The sequence below is a fragment of the Hordeum vulgare genome, chromosome 7H (genome assembly GCF_904849725.1).
Source record: "Hordeum vulgare subsp. vulgare chromosome 7H, MorexV3_pseudomolecules_assembly, whole genome shotgun sequence".
NCBI classification, from domain to species: Eukaryota; Viridiplantae; Streptophyta; class Magnoliopsida; order Poales; family Poaceae; genus Hordeum; species Hordeum vulgare.
Window position 1 is genome coordinate 22,856,547 of NC_058524.1, and position 4,946 is coordinate 22,861,492.

At 40.6% G+C, this 4,946-nt stretch overlaps 1 long non-coding RNA gene across 1 annotated transcript; it reads right to left on the reverse strand.

Annotated features, from left to right (window-relative positions):
- Positions 1 to 2,944: 2,944 nt before the first annotated feature.
- On the reverse strand, positions 2,945 to 4,325 carry LOC123411541. The gene is made up of 3 exons (XR_006613277.1): positions 4,261 to 4,325; positions 3,822 to 3,990; positions 2,945 to 3,091 (listed from the first exon to the last, which is right to left on the reverse strand). It is a non-coding gene; the product is annotated as an uncharacterized LOC123411541 (long non-coding RNA).
- Positions 4,326 to 4,946: the final 621 nt, after the last annotated feature.

The window sequence follows — 4,946 nt, forward strand, 5'->3', positions numbered from 1 at the left end:
CGTAATTTCACACTACATCGACTCAGCAATGCAACCCAGAGCGCATCACACGATCCAACAGGTCGTCAAAGTAGAAAGTACCCACCAAGACAGACACCATCTGCTGCTAAACTGAAGTGCTCGACTGAGGTACAAGCGTGGGGATCCTGGGAGAGTACAGGTAGGAGGGAAGCGCTCACCTGAGGTGGCGGCCGTGTGGGGTGGGCCGAAGCTCCTCAAAGACGGCGCGGCGGCGAGACGACCCGCAGGGGCGAGGCGAGCGTTGCGCAGGGGCGAGGCGAGCGTTGCGCAGGAGCGAGAGCAGACGCCACCGCGAGTACATGCTCCGTTGGCTCGTCGACTCGCGACCGGCGGCAGGCGGAACCAGCGGCGGCGACGCTTGCTGTCTCCGTCGGCGGCGGCGGCAGGGAGGCGGCCAGCGCGACTCGAGACAGGTGGGAGAGGGTTTGGGTCTGGGCCAGGAGCAGGCGGTCAGTTTTAGTTTTGACACGAGGCCGCTGCAACTACGGTTCCAGTACCCAATAACCGGCCCAATAGCCACCGCAAAGCAACAAGACCCAATAGGGGGAGTTATGCCCGGCCCAAGACCCAAAAAAAATGTTACTTCCTCTCCTGAGTAAAAGAAATTATTAACCTAAAATAAGTAAAATAAAATAAAATAAAAATAGGATCTACAAAATTAAATAATTTGAAGAGTTTAATCCTCCTCCTAAATAGAAAGAACATAATTCGCCTTCATTCGTTTCAAAAAAAAATGTCCATGTAAAAACTACTCACTCGATCTGCAATTTTGAACAGAAGTTAGTTCAAAATTGCGACACTTATTATGGATCGAAAGTGGTAAAATTCATAAATCACTATGTTTAAATGCAGCAAACCATCTGGTCTATTTTTGGTTTGGTTTTGTACTGTCGGAATATTTGTTGCATCTAGCTAACCAAATCACATGTTGCAGAAGTTATCTCTATAGGCGCTCCTGATATAAACAACATTTCTTTCAGGAACATTTTACGTGTCCTTGTAAGTACTCTATTTCCTGCGGAGAAGTTATATGTATTTGATTCACCATCCACCTCAACAAAATGATGTATCCTTTGGAACCACTTTTGTAGTCATAGCTAGCCTAAGCTTGTCTCATTTGTCCAGCGTTTGAGGAACTATAAAGTCGGATTCCTTCATGTTTTCATCATCTCCCAAGTCATTGAGAAGAAAACATGTATCTTTGCGCTGCAATGCATTAGCACACATGTCACCCATTAACCAGAAGAAATGGCATTGATAGATTTAATTAGCCAACTCCAAATCAAAAGTTGCAGTTACCTTGACAAGATGAGCCATAGGATCACCCCATCCGATTCTGTTTTTCAGCATGTTGTCAAGCTCAGGATCATCCCTACACGTAAATAAACTCAACTTTAAATACTTTTCAGCTAGTTAGATATATTCAGGTTCATTTGGAGAACAAAACGCAGACAACACCTACACACAAAAAAACACCTGATCAAAGTAGGAACCTTATTATCGGTTACACAAATTCGCGAGAGATGTTAACAAGAATCATGCCCCTTTTTGTGCAAGTTTAATAAGCAAAAGTACCTTGTTCTCGCAAATGGCTGATCCTTCTCCTTTTCAAGCTCCTCCACTCGAGCCTCAGCTGCTCATTTCTGCACCAACCCTTTACCCCATTCTATATGCTTTTCCTTCCAACAAGAACACCAGTTATTACTTATTAGCTATAGACAGCAACATCCAGATAGAGATCTTGTTATAGAAATGAGTCCAAATAAGTGAGGAAGAAGAAAAGGTGTATGCGTGATTATTCGGTCATTTGTTGCATGTTGTCCCATACTTCAGTGAACTCACTAATAAGTGAGATGGTTTCATCTAACCTGATTTCCCTCATATCCAGAAGGTGTCTTATGACTCTTATCTGAATTTGTATGGATCAATGGCTCATAGTGTGAATAGAGTGCTTACATGGAACAGGGAACAGGGGAACTTGACATAAAAGGAAACCAAATTTTGGTTATGCAACAGTAACAACTTGAATGAGAGTGAACAAAGTTGGCATCAACAAGCTCTTTGTCCCTTTTAATGTTGTAATCTTTATAGTACCGAGTGGGAGACTTCATAGCTTTTCTGCTTGCTGATCAGTTGTTATCCTTTCATATGTAGTGCCTATTTTGTTTCTATACATAGAGATGTTCTTCTAGGCACTTTGCACACTGCACACCCTCAATTTTAGATTATATATAGGATTCAAACAAACAGATACCGATGTAAAAGAGGGTTGTTTTCGTGCTCACTTCATGTATGTGCCCCGATATATGTGTGTCTGCGGCTGAACTAAAACCCTTTTGTATAAATACTAGTACACGGGCACGTGCAACGCACGTGTAGACTAACGAACATTTTTTTGTCGTCCATATTTGATGTAAAGATTTCATACTCAACTTTCAAGTTAGCTAATGTGTACAAATGTTTTTTAGTACGTCATCAAATAACAAATGTCATTTATCTGAATTTGCTTTGCACCTGGAACTAAGTAGGGAAGCTGGAATATAACCATAGTGCAAGTATCCACAAATTTTGATTCGGGCTTGTTAGACATGACAGAACATCAACACTAAGGGTTATGTTCTTTTATAGGGATAGGGAAACAGGAGTAGAATAGTAAACGTGCACATACAATGCACCTTCGCAAGCATAAAAATAAATAAATTAAACTTCTAACTTGATTTGTCAAATTTGTATCGATTTGTTAATTTTGTCGATACAATGGTACAAATGTACAATAAAAAGGTGAGTTCATACCCTTAGGATTCTCTTCATCTGCTTTGTAAAAAAAATCATGCTTGGTCGCGTGGATATCTTATACCATAAACCTAAACATTGACAGGTACAATTTATAGTAATTAAATACCTTATCCATGAGCTCTCCGGATTGAGGGAAGTTTTCATAGTTCTTGTACTGTTCCAACCTAGCTTTTCTGTAATCCTTCCTGGTAATTTGTAACCTCTCCCATGGTATACCTTGTATATCCTTTCCTGCCCTTGCTTCAGCTGCTGATGTGTCAGTCATCTTAGTGAGCTGTAGAAAATAGTCAAATATAGATACGCTTTAGCTTAATACTCAGATATTTTTATATAAGCACGGAAAAGGGCAAAGAAATAACACATAGTTTTTTTTAAGAAATTATTTGTCCTTACTAAGCTACATCAGTCAAAATTTATTCAACCATGTCGTGGTCTTGATGATTAGATAGAGTCAGGTACAGCCACATAAACCGATCTCATGCATACGCCAAAACATGGCGGTCCCATGTGCTGCTTTCAATTCAGCAGGTGAATAATCAACACGCTAAGACATATGCCCTTTTTTTCTAGCAGAAAGCCATGTTTTATGCTCTTTGGTCTTAGTTGAATGAGAACATCAACCTCGCTGGATAAATTATGTGCCATGTGAAGTTTCAAGTCTGCTTATGCTCGAGTACAAAACAAGGCCTTAGTAATCACTTCAGACCAAAATGATGCTAGTAGTTTGGAGTCCAGGATTCAATTCATCTTAAACATAAACTATTGTTATAGAGCAACACAACAGAATCAATTTAGCTTTAGAATGTTGGGAGAGAAATGAACTTGTGGACACCGAGCCATGTCATATTCATTTCTTCTCGGATCATAGAAAATGGAGTAGCTTCATACAAGAATGAGAGTGTCGAACAATTCAGTCTCGATAGGCCAAAACCACAACACCACAAAATCCTGATAGGCCAAAACCCACAGAGGAATAGAGAGGAGATATTAATTGAGAGAACTACCTGATGCACTTGTTGAAGCATATTTCCTAGTGTCCGTGCCTTCTGCTGATGATCGCAGCCGTTCGCAGCTGCACCACCAAGCTGCTCATCGTCCTCGGCAATCTTGGACCGAAACCCCACTGTCTTTTCTGGATTCAGGGATTGGAGGCAAGGACAATAGGATGGGCTCCTGTGCCAGGTAGAAATATAAATTAGGGATGCATACCTAAACGGTGCCTATAAGTAACAATTAGTCAGTCTCTTTAGAATTCATCCACAAGATTCATATGAAAATGTCATGGACTGCAAAAACAATAGTATGGAAATTTTTCTGGCTCTACTGGTGTGAATCAAAAGAACCACTATTATGCCAGTATGCAGCAACAAATCAATTACCGCAGTCACTTGTTATTCATAAAAATAATAATATAAGCATCTATTGGTTTAGATCCATACTTACGTGAAGTCGTGACCTCAGTCTGAAGCTCACTTGCCACGATTTAAGCGACAAATACCCGAAAATTTCATTGGACTCTAAACCATGACATATAACAAAAAAACAATGAAATTGTTACTAAAACTCATTACACACCTGAAAGATTTTAAATTTCAGAAAAAATGTAACAAGTAACATCAGATATTGACAAAATGCTCGTCGAATCCCCCTCATTGTTGTGGAGATTTTGCCGCCAAGATTGAACCCTGGGAGGCTGCTGTCATTGCACACATGAACACATAATCCGGGGATGTCACACTACTATCCAGATCAACATATATAATAAATTATATGCACCATAATCTCCAACTGAGAGATCATTTCTCATGAACACACCTTGCATATAACTAATATCGCAATGGAAATCTGGAGCAGAAAAGGTTGCAACACTTGGATCATGTGTTCTCTTCCCTTGAATGGGTTCCGGCGTCGCTGGAGCAACAACCCTACATCTTCGGCATCCTTCCCCATTCTACAACAATAAACAAAAATATTAGGCTAGAAATAATGCAATTGGCCTCATATCCACACAGTGACTGCTATCATCACGGTGCGGGTGTTTGCCCTAAATTAGTGAGAGCGAACCGTTGAATCTTTAGGCGATTACAATCATTCTCATCCATCTACCTACCTATCTGAAATTTTGAAAT